The sequence below is a fragment of the Athene noctua genome, chromosome 3 (assembly GCF_965140245.1).
Source record: "Athene noctua chromosome 3, bAthNoc1.hap1.1, whole genome shotgun sequence".
NCBI classification, from domain to species: Eukaryota; Metazoa; Chordata; class Aves; order Strigiformes; family Strigidae; genus Athene; species Athene noctua.
Genome location: NC_134039.1, coordinates 80650290 through 80670066, shown reverse-complemented (window position 1 = coordinate 80670066; position 19777 = coordinate 80650290). Strand labels below are relative to the sequence as shown.

The 19777-nt window shown below is 44.0% G+C and overlaps 1 protein-coding gene across 5 annotated transcripts in view; it reads right to left on the bottom strand.

The window, feature by feature from the left end:
• FRMD4A (FERM domain containing 4A) overlaps positions 1 to 19777 on the bottom strand; it is a 379560-nt gene that overhangs the window by 188914 nt on the left and 170869 nt on the right. The window lies entirely within an intron of this gene.

Genomic DNA, 19777 nt, shown 5'->3' with positions numbered 1-19777 from the left:
CTTTCAAACACTCCCAAAGAACAGCTGAGAAGACAGCTTTGCCACATGCAATATTTCATCTTTTTTTTTTGTTGACTAGCCATTGTGCAGTTACACATGTGTTTTGGACTCAGAAGGGGACTTAATCTTTATATGAGACTTATGCAACAGTCTGCAAAGCACCTTATTTACCTAAGGGTTGATATCTTGTAAAGTTGCATGGATTAACCAACGCTTATTTAAAATTAGTCTGATTCAGCTGGTGTGGACATATTTTTAACTCTTGGTGAGCTTGCATTCATAAGGGTGGGTCTCATTTGAACAAGCTCAGGAGAATGCAATACAGCTGTCTCCATCTGAGCTGGATGCCAAACACCCTTTTTAGTCTATGGATGTGAAGATTCACTTCTGGCATCCTTTCCTAAAATAGGTGTTGAGAAGAGATGAGTTCTCTGCCCATTTTCCCCCAGGAGCAACTTGTCTGGGTGGAGACTTCAATGCTGTCAACATTTATGATGAGGTGTGCTGAGGAAACTGGTCCGGTGAGGGTAAAAATACATTATCAACACAAGGGTTTTGTAGTTTCAGTTAAACCACCACAAAATCCATGCAGTTAAATATCAACAGCTTACCCATGAGTGCTCCTTCTACCTATGGTTTAATAACCAGGTGGGGAAACTGAGGTGGAAGTATTTTTACCGAAGGCACAGAGCAAACAAGCACCCTTGGAGACAGCTGCCCGTCAGTGCTGTTTTTCACTCATTTCATTCTCCCTTCAGAGGAATGTGCACAAAAAAGCAGTGGGACTTGAAGGGAGCAGATGGGAGTCAGCTGGGGAGTGCCTACATGGAAGCTTTTCCATGGAGGCACATTTTAGAGGGGTAGACAGGACAGCTCCACTTTGAGCTGGAATCACGAAGGACTTGCAAGCACCGAGTCCCTAAATCTGCTGGTTTAGCAGAACTGAGAACCCACCATTTCCCAAAACCCTTGATGTCTTCTCTGATTTAACTCCCTGGATGAGCAAGGAGCAGGGATATTAATTGCTGGTTGGTTTTCTGCAGGTCTGTCCCATCCTGACACCATTCATATTTTGATATTTGAGGACTGGAGGGCACAACGTGAGCAGTACGTCACAATAATGGCACAAGGATGCTCATCAGCTCATTGACAGGGTAGGTGGAGGGCCAGGAAAATACAGCTGCAAAATTCATGTTCTCAGCCTAATTGCTTCTTCAGGACATCGTTTTTTAGAGTGGTGTAATAAAATATGGTAATAAAATCATAATAATACTTCCTTCAAAGTTGTTAGAAGCTATTCATTCTGCAAAGTGTAATTTTCTTTCCTCCTCTCTCTTGCCCTGCCTGTTTGCTTAGTGTCCAGCCTTTGCTGCTAGTTTCCCTATGCTCATCATCTCTTGGTGATTTTTTTGCCTGCCTATACATTAGGTAACACGCTGCAGTGATGTTGACAAGGAACCAGGAACATCTCCATTATAAAGCCTCATTTATAGGAAAGATATTTTTTTTATTTAACTTGACTAGACAATATTTGCTCCAGGCTAAAGCCTGGTGTATAAGATCTCTGCCTGGGAGCACAAGAGAGGAAAAGAAAGAAATGTGTTTGATAAAGGAAAACAGAGGGGGGAAAAGAAACCATAGCAAGTGATTGCTGTGGGATGTGACCTAACCCCTTTGGTATTCTGCAAAGGGGGAAGGAGGGGAAATGGAGGATATGCCATAGTTTTAAAATTAGCTACTCCACATGTGCATCTAGTCTTTCCGTATGGTCTAAAGGAGACTTTTGGCCCCCCGTCCCAACTCGGTAATTACTCAACAGATGAAGGCAGCTCTGAAGGAGCCTGTTCACTTGGCTGATGACATAATCAGACTTTCTGAAAACAGTTCCCCTATGTATTTATTTAACTGATGAACTGGAGCAGTCTCCTTAGGAATCACTTGAGTCTATAGGAGGCCCAGCGAGCATTTCAGTGTGTAGATTTACCTTCATGATTAGAGCAGATTGTTTGGTTTCCTGCAGAGGTTTTCCTGCTGATTAGACACATACTATTTTTTGAGGGGGTAAAAGCTGCCTGAACAGAGGTTACCCATCCCACCTCACAGCTTCTGAGGGAATTGCAACTGTGGATGTTTCTCAGGCAAAGATAGACCATCCCCTCCAGAGCCAATGGATCCACCGCCAAGGGTGTTCTTTTCCAGGGAGACACCACAGAAGGTGCTCCCACTTATCCAAAAAGGTCAGAAGAGGTTATTGCTACAAGGAATGTCAGAAGGGAGGAAAAAAAAGATTACTGAGAATCTGCAACTTGGTTTTTCTGATGGAGTACACTTTGAGTCATTTCTGCAAAACCATCTTACATTTCTATAAAACACACTGAACTTCACCCTCACTAAGGTCAATTAGGAAAAAAAGCGCCCTTTGCACTCTACATAGATCTATAGACATTTGCAGGTCTTTTCAAAACAACCTCCCTGATTATGCGCTGATTATTTCCCACTGTTTCTGAGAAAATGTCAGGCAAAACATTTACTATGAAACCTCCCACGTTTTACTGACAGTCCAAAGGCTGTTACTAGGGCATAAAAATAGCTCCTTACTTCCCATGAAAAAAAGAAAAAACCCAAAACCCTGTGGGCTGCTGTGTTGTTTCATGGGGCTGTCACAGAGGCTTGAAGGCTGGGGGTGGACTTCCCAACCCAACCCCAGAAGACAGCTTCTCCTCACTGCAGACCCTGCAAATCACTGCCATGCACTGATGTAGGTAGATGCCTGCACTGGGAGCTTGAGGGACGGGTTTGTGTTTTGCCTTTAGGCAGATTGTATATTTTGGCCTTGGAACGAAGCGTTCAGCACCTTCTTCCAGTGAGCTCTCAAGTCTCCAGCCACAACTTTCCGATGGGTGTGGATGTATTTGGGTGTGTTGAAAGACAGACGTGCGGGGTGGAGGGCAGTTTCCTTTGAGCTTGCTGTAGACAAACTAGAAACATCCTGCTTCTGCTCAACATATGGCCCCAGTGGTCCCTGCAACTCCAGCCCAGTGTGGTCTTTTAGGTCTTATTTCAAATCCATTACCCTTTTTGATCTTTATTTCTCAATGGCGTTAAGAGGATTAATGTTGTTAGATCTGCATGTCTAAAGCTCCCTTTCATGTTTCAGCTTCACACTTTCTTATGCTGGAGAGGTGACCTCCCTCCTGTACTGCACTGAACCACAAACTGCCAAGATTTCCAAATGGATGTCGGTCACAAAATCCACTTGAGAACCTAAGACTCTGAGTGCCCTATTCCCACCCCAACCTGGGTGATTTCATCCTTCATGCTGACCCATTTGGGCTTCTTTGTCTTTTCCCTGACAAGTGACCCCGCTGCCACCCCATAGAGGGTTTCTATACATCCAGTGGGAGCTTCCCAGAGTGATGGATACTATTGGCTTTATTTCTTTTACCTTTGCCAGGTTTTGCACTTTGTTCATATAAGGAAATGTTTGAGGGAAAGGTTTTAAAAGGATCTGGAAATGGCATTTTGAGTTGAAGAAGCAAATCCTCAGACTTTGAGGGCTATATTATACAACATATATGTTCTAGGCAAAGAAAACTCAGCTGAATTTAAAAAGACTTAAAGTATGGGTGTCCATATTGAGTCTGCTGAGAGCTTTGATCAACTAAGGGTCTGCTGACCCTGTAATCATTTTGGATTGCTAAAAGATCATGACCTCTGTCTGTATGGGCCATGAGACCAGGACAATGATCATGCCTGAACCTTTGCAGACTTGTAGAGAACGCACCAACACCCCCTAGCTCACCTCTCTGGAGTGTAGGCCAACAAGCTGTACTTGGAAGTAACTCTCCAAAAATCCACTGCCCCATGCAAATATGATGGCAGTGCCTGCACCACTTCAGTTACCTTCTCACCCATCACAGATATAAACAGCCTGCACTCCTCACCCCCTGGTCTGCCACCACTGACAGTCCTACAACCCCCGTGCAGAGAAAATTCAAGAAACTGAAGACTTCTCTGCTGGTTACATTTTAGGATGAACATCACAAGTCAGAAATCCTGGCCAATTTCATCAAGATGTTCTCACAAGTCCATATGGCCTAAAATGTTCCATAATGAAATGAACTGCTGCTTCACAGTAATAATTGAAAGAAAATTTACTATTCCAGTCATCCACCTTGATCATAACATTTCTAAAGCTCTTTGAAAATGTAAAGTGCTCTGGTAGTGCTAAGTATTATCGTTACATGAACAGCAGCTCCTTCTGTGTAAGGCTGTACGTGTCCTCACTTCAGAGAGGTTTTTATTGACTGACACAGGAGAGAGTATGGCATATCCTCAAATCATACGCATTTCATTTCCTAAAGTAAACTGTGTTAGCGATTTAACAAGGTTTAAAAGTAGGTGAATCCTATAAAGCTGGGCTTGTACTTGCCCCTAATATTCCACCAGCTAAAGAGATTTTCACTTCTACTACGCAGAAACGTGAAAGAGATTGTGCAGAGATTTGCTATTCAATCCTCTTTCCCCACGAACAGTGTGGTGAATGAGTCTGCAGGAAGGGATGTAGGTCAGGAAAACGTATGAAGTAAATAGTGCAGAACAGCCATGGAAAGTGAATGGCAAGATCTTAAATACGATTATTCACTTTGGAAACCCAAGCTTATGATTAACTGTGATCCTACTGGGGACTGTAACGCCCTGTGACCAGGGTGTCCAATCAAAGCAGCATGCCCTTGCACGTGCCCATCACCACAAGGTTTGTCTTCACTCTGCTCTCTGGTATTGTGTGCAGAAATGCTCGAGAGAATTATTTTTGGTCAGAAGAAACAGAAAAAAACCCCACAGCCTGCTTAGGAGGCAGGCATGAACAGGGAAAAATGTAAAGCTCATCCAGCAGCTGAGCTGTTTTCCTTCTGTGTTATTCACCTTGTCTAAAATAGCCTCTGGCAAAGTTCAAGGGTGAAACAATACAAACCTGAGACAAACCTGTGTCTGTGCCCATTAGGTGGACACTAAGTTTCAGACTGAGGGTTGAACACACCTGAGTGTTCACAGGAGTCATGCACTTGTTCAGTTGTTACACTTTTCCTCCTTCAAGCTTTTACTTATTCCTTTACTGGCTGGAGCAAGTGTTTCCCTTTATGAGAGGTTCCTCAGTACCCCTGTGCGCATATAATTTTAAATTATACATTTAGCTTGTGCTTTCCACCCCTTATCAGAAGATGATGGCCACGTCGTCAAAATGGCCTTGGCTGTGGGCTGTAGTTTGGAGGACGCATTGCTTCACATTGCAGGTGTCTCCAAACTGGAACTGTTTGCTCGGGAGAGAGGGCAAATCTGGTGGCTCATAAAAAGCCAGTCTGCAGTCTTGCCCTATGGCAAGATAGATAATTTAATGAAGGGCAGCCTTACTGCCTATGCAAAACAAGCCTACATACAGCACAAATGGCCCATTTCAGCAGAACATTTTCTTACAGCTTATCCTGCAGATGTATTTTAGTCTGTCTGATTCAGACCCAGTGGTAACACTCACTGCATTCAATGACTAATACAAAGTCCTTTCTGTTCACAGACAAGAGCTGAACATTTCGTTAAAAAGGAGGAGGGCAAAGGGAACATATTTTAGAAAATCAATGGTCCAGATTTCTCATGTTTGATCTTGCTCAGGAGTTGGAAAGCCTGTTACTGCCTAAGTTAAAGCCCATATATTTAATTTATTCTGAAGATCCTTATGATCATTACAAATAAATACTTGCTGGTTAGGATGCAGTTGACACTGGACAGAGAGAAAAGATATAATATAAACAGGTCAAATACGACACTCAGAGTAGAAGTGAGGAGGGATCTGGTCCTATTCCAGAAAAGTCATCAGTTTCCAGAGCAACATTAGACGAGTCACATAACTTTATGGGTCTCCATTTCCTCAGTAGATTAATTCATTGACATTTGTCAGGTGCTATGAAATCTCAAGGGAGCTGTTTTACATTAAAAAGTAAATATGTGTTCAGCCTGCTAGAGAGCCAACTGGTTACATTCCACAAGAGTTATGCAGCAAAAAGCAGAAATACTTAAAATATCTTGGATCGATAATGTACCCTCTGTCTTGAAAGCTTCTACACTGATTATCAAAATGTTCCCTGAGGTGAAGACTGGTTATATATATATATACGTTGCCTGGGGGAGTAGCATTGTATACATCCAGGGGGTGTTAAATACATGTAGGGAAGGTGCTGTGGAGGAAGGTGATGGCTCTGTTTGCTCTGGGGTGCAGAGGTCCCAGAGTGAGCCATGCCGAGCTGTTAACACCACAAAATGCAGCAGACACTTGCACACGCATTCATGGCATGTGCACTGGAGTTGACTCACATGGGGCGGTTTGGCTGTTTCTATTGCCACAGCACAATTAATTTGCAGATGGGAAACTTAGGAGTCAACATAGCGGGATTACTGTACTGCAACGGATCTTCACGCTGAGAACATCTCCCCAGCTGGGACCAGTTAGACCTTCTCAGTAGAGCATAAGAGTTGACCTCTACCCCGTTTGCTCCCGAAACACAGACCCCTGTGGCTCGTGCTAATGGAAAATCTCCATTTGCATTGTAGGATAGCGCTGGATCCATGCCATCTACAGTGATAATGCATGCACAGTTGACAGAAGATGATAACTTGCTCTTCTGTTGCTACTCAGCTCAAAACCCTGTACAAACATCAGCTTCTATTGCCTCACGATGCATGGAGAGATTTGTATTACTGAGCTACTACCAGAGCTGTGGATAAACAGGGACAAGAGGACTTAAGTGCCTGTGTGGGACAGCCAGTCAGAGGCTGGCAGTCCTGGCTTTCCCTTTCTCTGGCTGTTTTCTATCGCTACTATTACACCCACATACCCACCAGCATATCCAGACAGGGTGCTGAGTTTCAGGAGGTAAAAATAGTAGCCCAGACTCTATCTGCAGAGGTGGAGAGCAGTTAATCAAACTCCTCCATGCTCTGCCTTCCAACCTGATGATTTGCATTGTGGAATCCAAACTTACTGTCTAGCTTGTTTGCTCATACCTCCTGAAAAGAGGAGAAATGGATTGAAAGCTGCTGAATCGAAACAGCAAGTTAGTCACTTCATTGTGTCTATGGACAGCAGTCTGAAGCTGTTCAGAAGTTAAAACAAAGAGGATTTACGCTTTTGATTTATAAATTTATGACTCATTCCCATTTTGGCTGCTAGAAGTGACTGTCATTTCCCCTGCCCCTAAAACATCCATACCATAAAAAAATAAAACCCATAAGCTCTTTGCTGTCCTTATCTTGATGCACAAAGAATTCAAATGTTCACTGTTGCTATCTGGAGCTTGACTTCCTGTTATTAAGAAGGACATCCTAGTATTTAGCAACATGAGATTTTTATTTTTTTCCCCTTCTTCAAGCCAGGCAGAATGTCTAATGATTCTGGGGTTTGTTTCCTGCTTGTAATTAAGTAGGTCACAGCTGCAAAGCAAGAGAACAAGAAAATATTCAGATCACACAAAGCCAAGAACTATTAAATCATTTGCAGCTGAAGGATATGGCAGATTTTATTTTTTTAAAAAGAAGTCTCAAGTCTAGGGAAAACAAATATAGGAACTTTTAAGAGAATGATGAACTTGGAAGTTCTGCCCAAGCACCACAGTAGCTCGGAAAAAAACAGTGATCAAAACCCAGCTAATGTTGTTCACAAGTTGAATAGCTTTATGTGGTTGGAATAAACTCACTTCTTCATTGCTTAGGGCCATATATTCTGTCCATGTGATTCTCTTGGAACCACAAGCAAGATTGCCCTTATTTCTTCTGGGCAGTTCCCACCAGGCCTTCCATGTCAGCCTGAAATGCCAGGCTGTGCCCTCTCCTCTAGGTCACACACACACACCCTGTGTGATTCCAGATGCAACTCAGTCACAGCACAATCTATACCCAGACATGAAGCTCCCACAGGGCTGAAGGCCTTTTGATCTGCACTCAGGGCTGGTGTCCTGATTTGGCTCCCACTCCATCTCTGTTTAGGACGGCGAGCTGTTCTTGGTCCCTCCATGACTGCCTTCACCCCACAGGCAAGTACTGGCAGTGCGTGGTCCATTGCCTTAATGAGCCATGAACACGTGCGTTGAAGCCCAAACTCTGAAGGGCCCCGACAGGAGGGGTAGGAGCTGGGGTTCAGCCTCATCACAGACAGGCATTAACTGACAAAGTCAAAGCCAGGAAAAACTTCGTCTGTAGAGCTGAAGTGTCAGTCTGTGTGAATTAGGCACTTCAAGACAACTGTTGATCCTGACTGACCTCATTTGGCTTATTGCAGGATTCCGGAGGAGCATAAAGGAATGCACAATTCCATCGTGGTGCTTTTGCCTAGGATTTGGTATAAACACTCCTCCAAGCCATTGCTCAGACAAAAAGAGGGGCCAGAGAGCAACAACACCCCCCCCCCCCCCCCCCCCCCCTCACCTTCCCAGTGCCTGGGACCACTCTGATCCATCATGAAAAGGAGATGAAACAGGGCACTCAGCTATGGAACAGCTCCATTAAGTGGCTGCCTTGGTCTAAAGAGCAGTGGAGACATGTCCCAAATGTATCCTAGCTATAACAAAAATAGGGGTCTTATTCTGTGTCGTGAGAGAAATGGTGTTTGGAAAGATTTATGTCTGAAGCCCACCAAAATCAACACCGTACAGGGCAATGGTCCAGTCAGACAAGAATCGTTGCCTTGGTAGGGAACACCCTCTGTGAATCTGTTTGATTTCAAAATAGGGTGTTTGGTTTTGTCAGAAGAGTGATTAAGATACGGGCAGAATAGCAAGAATGAAAGCATATTTCTGCTTCTATAAAAACGTGATCAGGAGAGACATAAATCTCAGCAATTATAAATCGGTGATGACCTCATGTTTACTCAAGCTCTGACTGGGAAACTGTCATGGGAAAGAAAAGCCCACGTAGGTGGTAGGCTCTGTCCCTGTCTGACCAGACGTGGTCAGTTCATTCCAGGATAAGAGAACGTGGACCTTTTCATGCTGGTATTTCTTGGCTTCGCAAGCTAGAAATTGGGAGGGAAAGATGGTCAGTGCATCCCTGATGGGCAGTCATTACAAAACACAAACAATGGAGGGTTTCTCAGAGGCTGGTGCCTGGGGAATTTGAGGCCAGTCCTAGAGTCTCTCCTTGCAAAGAGCTGACCTCATGGGAGAGGGACTGTGTGCAAGAGCATGGTGGTACATATCCTGGGCTGCAGAAGATGTATGATCCATCTTCAAGCGATTCAGGGTATCTGGATTTGTGGATTTCCACTTGGAATTTCCCTAACAGGTGCTGATTTTCAGAAACGTTTTGGACCCTTCCCTCCAAAATGGAGTTCTTTCACCTTGAACCCCTTAGAGGACTCCTAGGGAAGGGGAGTGCTGACTTCAGAGAAAACACCAGTGCTGGGGTCTCTAAGGGATGTTCAGAAACTTCACAGCATCTCTTTCCTGTTCATGGAAGCATTCATGCTGCCTACACCCTTGTCCTGAATCTTTCAGCAATTTCACTTCCAGCCTAGGGTAGAATAACAGCATCCATGCATTAGTATAGAACAAAGCTCAGGAATGAGAAGTTTTCAGAATGCTGCTGCAACCCAGGGTCTGGTCAGCACGGCACAGTCTGCTGTGACCGATTGTAAAGAAAAGGGGCTAGATCATCTGCTGGCATCAGTCTGCTTATCTTTCTCCTGACACCATCCTCCAGAAGCTGGAGGTTGGCCCCAAGGCCACTTTAACCACTCTCTGGTGACTGATTGGATACATTGGAATGCTCTAACATAACTGTGCTTTTAAAAATCAACGTCCTCTGGTTTTATGACTCTTCTTGGCCAGGTTCCCACTTGCTGTAACTGAAGCAAACCCTTTTTTTGTCTGCAGGAAACTGCCACTATTGGTGCATTTGAAAGTTTACAGGAGGATACATGATACATATTACAGCAAAGTCTAGGATGAAAAAAGGAAGTTTTCCAACATTTCAGAGTGGAAATTATGAAAGTTAGAAAGCCTCCTCCCAGTCCCTGGTGTGGTTTGCAAGCATGGATTGGGTGGAGAGAAGCTGGAGAGGGAGGAAGGGGATGTGGATGTGTGATTCCGGCTAACAGGAGCACTGAAGATCGATGCTGCTTCAAACACACCCAGATTCACAGAGTGTCGGCAGTTTCACCTTGGCTTTTACCCTGAAAGCATCTTGGCTTCCAGGTGGGAACGACAGCACTGGCTGGGTCTTGCAAAAGTCTGGAGAGGATCAGTGTCTGCAGAACCTTTGTAATATGTAAAGCCTGATGTATTATAGGGAATAATTTTAAATTGTGACCTAGGATTGGCAAGCTTCCCTCTTGCAATAGCCTATCCATCAAATTAGCCTTGACAGATTTTCTTGGATGGTATTTTCAAAAATTGGGAACTCCAGGCTCTGCCCTCAGGCAACAGTAACAGCTTTGAGCTCAGCTCTGAGGAAAAGAGAGCCTGTGAGGAAAGGAGAACCTGTGAAACATTTGCAAGTTGCTTTTCTTGGTTTTCTGTGAAAATATGGAACTTTAATGAGGACGAACTACCTGTGGGGTTTTAACCTTGCTCCTCCTCCTCCCCACTGTCTGCTGATAAATTAAGGTTGATTAAAGGAAGACTGAAAGACAGTAAGTCACTTGTTGCAGTCCTCATTCAGCTTCCTAAGATGCTCCAATGCATCCAGATAATATTGCAGGATGAGCCCTGTGCTTAGAGATGTACTGTGACTACTGAATGTACAGCAAAAAGATTAATAAAAGCAAGATGTTTGAGAGCTTTTTTGGAGTGCTGTGGAGGAGGAAAAGGACGTTGGCATCCTCTTCACTGTAATTTCACACGGATCATATTGATCAAGGGAGTGCACTGATTCTGTGCTCTTTCCCTGAGCATCTCACAGATCTTAGCATCTCTTTCAGATTTGGAAAATACAGGCATTTATTGAGAGAAACTGTTATGAAATACATATTTTTTTGAATATCAGATTATCCTGCAATAAGAAAGGCATTTGGAGAGGGTGCAAATACAGGATCCAGCCCCTTTCCTATCAGCTGCCCTGTTCACTCAGATGAGCTATCTGGCATTTTATAAAGCCATCAGTCAGAAAGCTACACTGTACATTTCCAGTGATCTACTTCTGGTGACCTTAACTTCAGCCTGCAAGCACATAAATGTGGAAGACTAACCCAGATGGCCATGGGGCTCTCTTTCAGAGCGGGTTCAGACATTCCATCAGAATTTCTCAACACACATGTCTCCAAAAGAAACAGCGAGTACCATTAGCTCCCCAAAACAGATTCGAAGACAGAGGCTCCTAAAATTGAATGACTGCTTCTGTAAATATGGTTTCAAGGACATAGAGAGGGGCCTGGAACCCAGGACCCTGCTGCTTGGCACCTGCCCTGCATCTGGTGGAGTCATCTGTATGGTGGACAAGAGCATGCATTGCTGCCCTTGTGACACTAATTTTAGCTTTGCTGGGACTTAGATGATGAGCTAATAATCCAAAACAATAAGGAAGCAGAGCCTGCTGCATTTCTCTAACTCCCAAGAGAATATAGTCACCATGTTACACTACAGTTTTCCAGCCTGATCTAGAGGAACAGCAGACCACCACCAGAGCTATGAAGGGCCACCAGAAGGATGGCACCATTGACACATTTCAGTAAAGCCAATGGTCACCACCTAGTTTGATGTAAAATCAATAAACTGTATTGCAAGAGGCACACTTTTTGTTAGCATGCAGGTTGGCACTGTACTTGCAAGCCTTGACTAAAGGAACAACTACACAGAACCAACCCTTGCTCATCTGATCTTCCACACAGAAAAAGCTGTGAGAAGCATGCAGTAGTTCCAACATGAACGAGCTGCGTTGCTTTCCTGGCTGTAAATAGATTTATATCTTCCCTAAAGTGGGGTGCAGCCATATGTTTTGCACTGCACATATGCCCCTAGAACTTCCCTCCAAGGACAGGCAATTTCTCCCCACAAGATCCACAATTCTTGGAGGTGGTAGTGCAGGGCTTCCCATGACAAACCCTGGGCTGATTCACAGGGCCATATGCAGAGCTAGAGAACACACAATCGTGAGGTCAGACCGCTGCTGTGGGGATGTTCACATCTGAGCTAGGCTAGCCTGGATGCCCCATGTGGATCTGGTTTCCAGGAGTAAGAATGCAGAGCAGACGTGGCACTCCATGTTTATCTTCTCTAACTGGAAAGGCTTTTGTTCCCTCTACAGTTAATGGAAGAAGGGTGTCAATACAGAGGGTAATTAATTCCATCCTAAATTATCTTTGAAGATATTAGGATAAATTGTCAACAGAAGATACACATTAATCTCTCTTTGACTACTGAAGAAGCTTAAAAAGGTAGTAAAAGTTATTAGTTTCATGACAAACTTATAAATATAGGCTGGCTGAAGGTACAAGTGGAAGGCAGCTGACATGGGAAATACATGCTAGCAAGAACATAAGCTCCTACCTTTAATCTTTCTTAAGTGAATTTCTCCAAAACACATCTTGTACCATCACTCATCTGTTGGGAGTTGGCAGACTAGAGACTCCCTGTGGCAGAAACTTTTGAGTTAAGGCTGATTTGGTTCACTCTGGCAGTGATTTCTATTCTTAACTAAAATGGTACTTGTTCTGCAAGTAGATCTCCAAAGGGCAGGTGCTTAGTGCATCAACACTAATTGCAGGTTATCGGTCCTTAGCTATGGAGTTTACCTAATCTATGATGATGCAAAATCTGGAGAGAAAATAGATACCCATGCTCTCATCCCACCAAGACTTGGTGGCTTTTATAGAGGTAATGCTGGAAACTAAAATGAATTTCAACCTCAGCTAAGAAATTTGCTCACTTATTTCAAAGTGTGCACAACCCTAATTATACCTTCTAAATATATTCCAGAAGTACAGCTGGATTGTAGAGTGTGTGCGGGTGACTAAATGGCATCATTTGCAGCCCATTATCTTTTCAAAAGCTTTTCATGTGGTATCTTTGGGAAGCGGAGACTAATTGCGCTCCTTGCCTGTGCAATTTGGAGAGTATGATACTTTGGTCCCAACAAGGAAAATGAAAGCATAAGAATCACTCATATCCATCTGCTGGTAGAATGAAAAGTCACCGTTTCTTTGGATCCATTAGAAATGATTGAGACAATAAGGATAATATATACTTCACCAGGAAATAAGCTAAGCTCAGACAGAAAGTTTGACCAAAAGTTTGGAAACATATTTGAAACGTAAACCCAAATTTCTGAATTTCTTGAATCAGCAAAATAGAAACCATGCGGCTGCCTACAGAACAGATTTTCTTTTGGTCAGAACAACTTCTTTCATGATTTCTATCAGCTTGGTTAGGGGAGAATCTGGTGCTTGTGAGCTTCACTAAAGTCACTGCTGGTGTTTATCAGACATGTTGGTGCCTGGTCTGGACCAAAGATGTCTCAAGAGTGAAAATTCAAAATCTCTACAGAAAGGCTAAGTTTGCTGCTCATCCAATGTTTTGTTTTCCATACACTTACAGTATCCTGACCTAAATGGATGATAAGACTGATCAAGAAATTAAGAACTGGAAAAAGACATGTATTGTACTGTCTTGATGTCTGAAAATGCTGTTAGCTCAGGAAATTGTTGAAGCAACATTTAAGCAATCCCTTGTACGGCTCATGAATTGACAAAGTCAAGAGTCTTTCTATGTCTGGACTAAAACCCAGCTGAAGGCATGTTCAAGCCCTTCCAGGGATAAGTCCTGGCTAGAAGCTGAGTTAGTCTTCAGGGTGGGGCAGGTTGGAAGGTATTTCAAATACACAAGCAAGCACTTGCATTATCTATCACTTGTTGACCTTGCAAGTCTCTGTATGAAAAAGCCCTTCCAGGAAGCTCCTTGTACAGGTGGTAAGTTCTTGCCTTTTGGGCTGTAGAGCACTACCTCAAGGCAAACTACGTGTGTGCTAAACCATCATAATTCCTGAGCACTGGGCTGATGGTGGGGGTATGATCCAGGCATGGTACTAGCTACCTGAGGAAGCCTTTTGAGCAGGCTTATTAGCTGGAAGACCAGAAGGGACCATGAACTACAGGAGCCTTTCCACCACCTCCAAAGCTTTATAACTGGATTCATGTGATCCCCTACTTCCCTTCACCCAAATCCAAAACACTTGGCGCATTTCTGGCTCCCAGCCTCTGGCTCGCCCTTGCTCTGTCCCCTGACCTACCCTTGCTGTCCCAGGGTCTGGCCAAAACAAAAGCAACGAATGCCAAACTGTAATGAAAAAAGCTTTTCATTTTCTGATCAAAATAAGAATCTGAAGCATTGGAAATTTCACGGCAGAACTTCTGCTCATGAGGTCTCCAGGCCTTGAGAACTTCCAATAATTCAATTAAGCTTCAACTATTTGAAAGCCAATTTGAGCAGTATCCTGTCTCTGAACCCTGCAGAGTTCACCAGTCACTATCCATTAGCCTCTGCCGTGCTCAAACCTCTCGCACTGTTAACCTGTATGCATTCTGGGGGGATAAAGTCTGGCACAGTTCCTGATCCGTTTCACAGGAAAGTCTGTTTTGATTTGTTACACCTTTTAGAAGTGTCACAAAATATTACAACTTCTAGACACCCAAGAGGGGGTGCCAAGCATTTATCTGTCTAGGTAGAGTTCAAATTAAACCAATTCCTCCAAAATACTTGTGAACAGGTCAGAAAAGATAAATCTCAGATGAAGCAGATAAAATTGATGTTTTGGCAGTCACAGGTGATTATATCAGATCATTATACAGGTGACAGTTTTGCTACTTAAGCTTATCCTCTCTTTTGTCTTTTTTTGGGATAGAATCATTTGTCGGTAGGGCTGGTGAATAATTCATTGCAAATAAAGTGTGTTGCAAAATGCTGCTTTTTTTTTTTTTTTCTTCAGTCCTCTAAGTTTGTATATTGGTTTCATCACCTTGCAACTTGAGTGACTTCCAGAAAAAAGCTAAGACCACAGGAGTTCCTTGCTTCAAGGTCTCTCTTCTCTCTTGTTCAACTTCTACACTCAAATATCTACCCTTCTTTTGTTATCCACAGCATCTGAGTAATTCTGCTGTCGCCTCAGCAGTCTATCAGATTGGTAGTGATGCTGTCAAGGTAAGAGGCCCATCCAAAAATGTCACTGAAAATGCTAAGCAAAGCTCTGCAGGACCTGCATGCCAGAGTAAGAGTTTGCAAGTATATGGCATGAACTGGAAAGATCAACTTCCCTTGAAGCACTCAGTCGTGGTGTCAGAGCAAGTGCTTGCAGCATCACTCACAGGGGCTTGCATCAGAGGGTTTAACAAATGAGGACCACTCCACCATGAATGCCACAAAGATCTGCCTTGTTCCGCCCTGTTAGATGCTACACTACAGCCCTTGGTGTGAGAGGTTTCTGACCACTTTTCTCTTGAATCCATGCTGGAAAAATTATTAACAATAAGTCAAACACTGAATTATGCTTTGTGTAGTAGAAAAAAAAAAAATCAATAACTCAGAGTAGTAAAAGTGCTTGTAGATTTCTACAGCAGCAAGACATACCCAAACTCTTTTGCTGAGTTTTCTTGAAGGCAACCTCCTCTCTTGCCAAAAGCAAAGGTCACCATAAGCTGCAGCATAGCGTGGGAAAACCTGCCTCAGACTTGGCCTGCACAGCAGAAAGACTGATTTTTTTTTCATCCCTGGGTTCTCTCTTCTCAAGAGAAATTTATTTATAGGAGGAATGACGTTTCCTGCCACATTCTTAACGTGCTTGCAGCCTGGGATAAGAACATGGGAGCTTTGTCTTCTGCCATCTGTTTTCTATGGCAATAAATATCCATTTACGGATTTATCTCTGCCTGGTGTGTTTTAAAGTCATGATATGAATGAGTGTTCATGGATATTCATTCAGAGAGGAAGTGTCATAGGTAAATACCAGTCCCAGCTCTGCACCGGTGTAGATTTACACTTGTGTAATGGACAGTGGAGTTCTTGCTTGCAGCTCTGGCGGCATTTTTAATCTTAGTTTATCTTCTTCAGAGGCACAAGAAATAAAAAAGCAATCTGGACTAAAATCCTGCTGAGCTGCAAGCAGCCACTGACACAATTGGGCCCAGGGCCTTTAATTTACCATAGCTGAGAGCTGGGACCTAAAGCTGGGGTGCAAACTGCAAGACCTAATTTAAAATGGCTTTTCCAGCCATATCTCTCCCAGCTTGTTTCTTACAGCACTTCGTTTAGTCTGGAGATGGCCTTCCTTTTTACACAGCATCTGTAGTACCATCCTTTGAGCCTTGAAGGCAGAAGAGAGGGCAGACTTTTTCTTTTTTAATACAAGAAAGCTGCATGTTTTTCTCTAGGCTTTCTAACTCAAAAAAACAATGCCTTATGTTTGTGGTGAGAAACATTCCCGTGGCTGGAAAATAGCCAGTGAGGTCTTGAGAGGAGGAGTAAATATGTGTTCTTCTTTGCCAGTGCCTTGCAACAACAGAAAGAGATCTCTGAATGGTGCGAGGCATTTGTTAGACATTAGTAGGACTCTATTCATCTTCCTCTCACACACATCCGCAGCACATGGATATAATAAAGATAGCTCGCAGGCGTAAACTGTCTCACATTAATAATGCAAGGGAGAAAAGAATACATATTTAACGTGCATATTTACTGGTGGGGAAGGAGACCCGGAGAAGTAAGATCTGGTGGGGAGGGCTCTGTGTTGAGAAATACTGTGTTAGGGACAGTTAGGGACACCTTCTGACCAAGGTGTCCCCATATACACTGGCTAAAGGAGAGCTGGCTGGGGTTTATGGAGTTATTAATTCAGGCAAACATGAGTGTTCAGGGGACCACCTCTGCAACCCCTGAAGAGTATTCTGATTGCCTCTGCAGTGATTCCAAAGGCAGGCAGAGGTGCCATCCAGGATGGAGATGTCTCATAGACCTCAGAATTGACTTAGATGAACCCAACTCATCTCTCAGTGCTGATACTGCTTGCTGGTGTGCCCCATGGCACAAAACTCACTTTTGTTTGGTGGTGTCTGTGCCATACTTACTAACGTTTAGCTCTTCTCTTTTTTATTTGGACTTGTAAAAGCCTTTGTAAAGCCATCTCTTCTACTGGGTGCATGCCACGCATTGCACAGATCTCACACATCAGGCTTTACATGTGAAACTTGCTCTTTAGGGACCATATTTCAGGCTCTTTCACTGCTGCTGAGGGATTTTGTGAACTCTGAGCTTAGAAACACAGCTTCTGTGTGACTTCAGGACCCCGAGCGCAGGGGATCTGCCTGTCACATCTAGCTGGTGAGGGGCTCCAAGGAGAGAGAGCATGATGTGTGCTTCAATCAGGTTGACCACAACCTTGTGGGCTAGGTGCCCAATGGAGCAGCTTCATGATCAGGCAGAGAGACTAATGACAAAGACAGAAATTTAGGACAAAAAAAATCCAGTGGCAAAAACCATCCTACCAAATCTTCTGTCAAACCTTATAGCAAGGCTCCAGCATTTGCCTTACAAGAAGCCTAAACCACCTCAACCTTAGGTCAAGAAGTGGGAAGAAGAGAAATAAACTGTGGATACGAGTGAAAATAAAACAACACAAACCCCCTGACAGTGGCCAGTCACTTGGGCTTTGCGTGGAGCTGTTAAGTGAGTACACACTGTCAAGCCCCCTGAAGCACTGGTCATCCTTATGCATCTATTTTTTCCTCCTATATAAATACTGACTTTCTCCAACACCTTCTGCCAGTATTTCCATGCTCCCCCTTGCTTCCCAGCATATGGCCACCTCCTGGAAACACTTTGTGAGAGTACTGCTGTTTTATACACCTCTCCATTACATGGACTAATGCACACAGCAAAACAAAGACTCAAGCAGCTGTTGCTTGGGTAGGTCAGTATGGATAGTGTTTTTCCAAAGGGAATGTGTGCGTGCATGGAGGAGAGTGGTCTCCCATTTTCCACACTGTTATATGACTTGTCTCTAGGCTCATTGATCTCGGGTATGGTCTTCATGAAAGCATGAGCCTTTCCAGATGGGGAGGGACCCACTGTGGCCATCAGCAGTGGCAGATGGTGGCCCTCCAGCAGCTGAGAGCTTGTTCTGGTCAGAAAATCATCTGCCACCTTGTGGGAAAACACCTTTAAAGGAGACACCAGGCTCTCTGCCTTCCTACATTTCCAAGAGCAGCTGCAAAGCCACCAAATGCCAACCCGCCTCCTGTGATCTGGGTCAACAACAGCAGTGCCTCTCCATAGAGGGGAAACCTGACTGATGCTACAGTTGTGCTGGGCACTGTACAGGGCACGGAAATAAAACCTGTCCTCAAGGCTGATTAAGGCTGCAGGCAGGATTGCCTGGCCTGGGCCCCTCTCAGAACCAACATCTTGAACCACAAAGCCCAAATTTACCAGGAGGGACATTTCTGAACACGCTCCAAAGCAACAAACAACAATCAAACAATAGCAGACCAAAGCTGTGTGAATAATTGATTATCTTTGGTTTGCTTGACGGACTGGAAAGGCAAAGAAAATATGTTTCAGGTTGACACAAAGTAATTCCGCTTTCCCTTCTGCCAAATGGAGAAGGAAGAAAAACAAATGAAAGAAAGGCTTTGTATTTAACTGAAACAGTTTTCGACTTGCATTTAATTTTTGAGAGATTTTTTTTCATATACCTTTTAAAAAAAATAAGGCATTCATCCAAATGAAATTACACTCTCTTTGAAATAAAAATTGGAAAAAATACTTGGTTTAAATGTCCAAAACCAGATTTTTTTTCTGAGTGACACATGCAACAGACTCGAAGTAAACTCACCGGTGGCTTCAGCAGCCACAGAACTGCTCTGAAGCAAAATAGGTGCCTTGAGCAAAGGTTTTCCTCAGTTTTGCGTGGAGCAACTCGGAGCTGCTTTGGGTTTGTAGAGCTTCTACACGTGCCATCACGTCACCAGCCATGGATCAGTGGGTGCAGCACCCCTCACCCACCCCTGGAGCACCCTGCCCAATCCCACTGTGGCTGGGAGCGTGCAGACGGTCCCCATTCCCTTGAGTTTAGCACCATTTCAGGGGATATCAACAGTGACAAGCAGAGGATGTTCAAGGTGTTCCCCTCCCCTGGGGAGCCATGCCAAGGCAGCCCAAAGCATGGGATGTGCACTTGGTGTGCACTCCGCAGGTTGGCATCACTCTCTGAGCTGAGAGCCACGTCCCAGCCACTGCCTCTTTGCCAGCCTGTCAATCCTTCAAAGCGATGGGACTTCCCTCAATCCCCTGCATGCTTTCAGGAAATTAATGACAGAATTACAGCTTCCTCGGGAGCCCCTGCTATGCCTGCCGCAGCAAGAAAGCAACAGCATTGCCTTGGCTAGCCAGGGAGTGCCAGCCTCGCAGTGCCACATCGGCTGGGATACAGACCAGAGGGTGTATCGTGCACGGTACAACCCATATCGCACTGTGCAGCCACTGCTGTACATCTCAGCTGGGACAGACACTAGTGGGCATCTGCATCTATGCTCAGATACACAGAACGCTTCACATCACCCCGAGCTTTCCGCTGGTATTCATTATTTGACATTATACTTATTTACTCTCCACTGCTACAGCTCAGTGCTGCTGTATGCCATCACACTGTCTCAACAACTACTGATTATCAGAAATGATCCTTTTCAGAAATTATTACATCCAAGTATTATCGGAGCACCTTTAACTATCTTTAATTGCTGCATGTAATCTTG